The sequence below is a fragment of the Bactrocera latifrons genome, unplaced genomic scaffold (genome assembly GCF_001853355.1).
Source record: "Bactrocera latifrons isolate USDA-ARS-PBARC rearing strain unplaced genomic scaffold, ASM185335v1 scaffold_17, whole genome shotgun sequence".
NCBI lineage: Eukaryota > Metazoa > Arthropoda > Insecta > Diptera > Tephritidae > Bactrocera > Bactrocera latifrons.
The window spans coordinates 1,373,242-1,376,423 of NW_017535185.1; the positions used below are offsets into that span (position 1 = coordinate 1,373,242).

Here is a 3,182-nt window from a genome sequence, read left to right on the forward strand (position 1 = left end):
TAATTAATATTTTTTATTAAAATGTTCTTTATTAAAATTTGCAGAGCTAACATGTTTTTAGTTAAAAAAATGAACAAAATTTGTAACCAAAAATAAATATCAATAAAAATTTTTTTCGCGACAAAATATGCTTTTACTATTAATATTATTTTCAGTACAACTATAAAATAAAGAATTTTTTTTTACAAAAACAAAATTTAATTTAAAAATTTAGTTGTTTGTTAAAAAAAATTAAAAACAAAGTTCAACTGAAAGGTCTGAGTTCATACAAGCACAAGAACAAATTAATAAAAACTGTATACACAAACACACGTACATATATCGGCTACAAAAAGTATACAAATTATATGTACTCGTTCATATTCACACACATACAAAGTAGTATGCATTTAAGTGCAAGCCATTTACATAAAAATTTGCAGCGCCCGCTTTTTGCTGTTACTGAACGCCAATAAATGATTACCGTTAGCGCACACGCGGCTAGATGAAAGGCATACTTGCGCAGCAACAAATTGTTTTTATTGTTGTAGAGCTGCCGATATGCTCGCCATTTTTCGCCGTTATCAATTTGGCGTGCTGGTGTTGTCGTGATTGACAGCCGCGGTGTCAAAGGTCAAACCGATTTTTGTCGAACAATTTTTGCAAATAAATTTCCTGATTTTTACGCGCCACTGAGAAAACTCAGCTGAATTTTGCAAATAAATTGTAAGCGAGCGAAGCGAAAGTTAAAAATCTGCGTTGCTTATCAGTTTGCTGAAATTAATGAACGCTTCGCATGAGTGGTCATTTTATGTATATATTAGTATATGTATTTGGTTGTGGTTGTTATTATTGCTTGTTATCAGCATAATTGTTTCTGTTGGGTTCAAAAAGTTAACAAATTTTACGAGCGTGGATTTGAGACACGCGAGATTAGACTAAATAAATGACTTAATTTAGTATGTGTGGGTTTTAGGTGGAATTAGGTTATAGATGAGGGTGTTTGGCGTGCATTTGCGCGGTACGTAGGTGCTCAAAATTCAGCAGTAACTTTTCTTGAGTAAACTTTATATTTAAACTAAATATTTATTAATTAAATCAAATTTACAAAAATATTAAGAAGACAAATATTTTTTTATCACAAAAAAATAATTAATACTAAAGTGATATAATGTAGAGTATTTTATAATTTTTAAATATTTTTAGTCTTCATATAGTGGTAGTTGGTAGTTGAAAAAGTCTTTTCATGTTTTGTCAATCGCTGTAGTTGCGGTCATAGTTATGTATATCTCCAGGGATACCAATCACTTTGTGTCATGCCATATGGTGTTAGAAAGGTGAGATTTTAAACTCCATTTAACCAAAAAAAAAAAAAATGAATTTCGTGGAATTTGATAAAAAGTTACAGGTTTTCGAAATGACTGAAAATAATGAAGAAATTCGCTATATTTTGAAATTTTAGTATAAAAAAGGGAAGAATGCCACGCAAGCCACCAATGAAATTTGTGAATTTTATGGAGATGATGCTGTACCACTTCATGTAGCACAGCAATGGTTCGCTCGCTTACGTTCTGGCAATTTCGAAATTTCGATTTACATTGATGAACGTTTTACACTGATGGAATAATGTCTCTAACGGAAAAGTGGTCGACCATAATGGTACATATTTCTTTATTTATGTATAAGTAAAACTATAAAGTTAGTTTGATTAGAAATACGAAAAGACTTTTTCGACTACCCAATATAAGTGCTTCTTGAACTTCCATTTGCCAGTGTAGAGTCATATTGTTGGCAGATTACATATTTAAACCTGCTGAGGTTGTAACCACCCATTAGCAACTTGACATGGCGCATGCCTTGCAGTTGTTACCAATACCCCTTCTTCCCTGCTGAGCAGCTCCTTTGTGGTATGACGACCCACCGCAATGAAGCTTTCATGTCCTACCATGTTAGTAGAAGCTGCGTAGCTCTTTTTGACCGGGCACCCAGCTAAGGTGCACTTGAAAACCCTGATTTTAGTTATATAGTATTTAGACTACATCTAGTTTTCACCCAATTTTATATATTTTAGGCACATAGATGCAATGTTATTACCAAAAACCCGTTCTCGAATTTTCATTGGGATAATTCAAATATTGGCCGATACTCGTATATGTGGTTCGGTCAGACGGAACGTCGAAAACCGTCATATTAGGTATATGAGGGCTCAGAGAAGTATTGATCCGATTTACGGTGATTATTTTATCAAAAACTCAAGCCCCAAAGTGGTAAAAAGTCTTTAAAGACGGTTGAGAGATCGTTGAGGACATATTCTGGACGACCTTAGACCTCTTCATCTGAAAATCGTCAGCAGTCGCCATCATTATAGGGATGAGAAGAGAGTGCGAAATCTTTCGCGAGTCCCTTCGAATGATTTTGGTGCATATATTGGGTATGGGTAAACAGGTCTCTTTGGACATTGTTGTTTGTACAATATCCGATCCCACATTCATGGAGAGCATTATAGTTACTCGGAGAGACATGGGTTTATGAACTTCACACGCAAACAAGTCAAGAATCATCGGGATAGATGGAAGAACGCTCAAAAATAAATATGATTCTCATTGTCTTCTTCGATCTGCGTGTTATGGTGATGGATGAATTTTTTCCGGAGGAACAGAGGGTAAATAAGCAGGTTTTGAGACGTTTGCGTGAGAGTATCAATCGATAACGGCCGGAATTAGAACAATTCATGGATTTTACACGATGATGATGTACCCTAACATCGAGCCACGATTGTGAACGGATTTAAAGCCAAAAACGCAATGAATACCATCGAATAACCACCGCATTCACTAAATTTTTGATTTAATGTGATTTTTTCTTGTATCTCAAACTGAAATTGCCGTTCCGTGGCACCCCTTTTCAGGAATCGAAGAGATAAAACAAAATTCGCTGAATGAATTGACGGCCATCTCAAGAAGTGCTTATGAAAAGTTTTTTGAGGACTGGAAAAGTCATTGGCATAAGTGTATTACATCTGGTGGAGATTACTTTGAAATGACAAAATAAAAATTGATGAATAATTAAATATTTTGCGTTTTATTTATCACACTTTTTTTTTGTTTTTTTTTTTTTTGTCACACTCTATCTATTTTGATGTGTTTTAAATGAGCAAAACTATTATACTCTGTAACAACATGTAGCAAGAATATGGAGTACAA

General features: G+C 34.1%; 1 protein-coding gene and 1 long non-coding RNA gene across 3 annotated transcripts in view; one reads left to right on the plus strand and one right to left on the minus strand.

The window, feature by feature from the left end:
- The window catches only part of LOC108966784 (cysteine-rich motor neuron 1 protein), a 378,691-nt gene that overhangs the window by 301,682 nt on the left and 73,827 nt on the right, over nucleotides 1-3,182 (minus strand). The window lies entirely within an intron of this gene.
- LOC108966787 overlaps nucleotides 1-3,182 on the plus strand; it is an 83,347-nt gene that overhangs the window by 79,751 nt on the left and 414 nt on the right. The window lies entirely within an intron of this gene.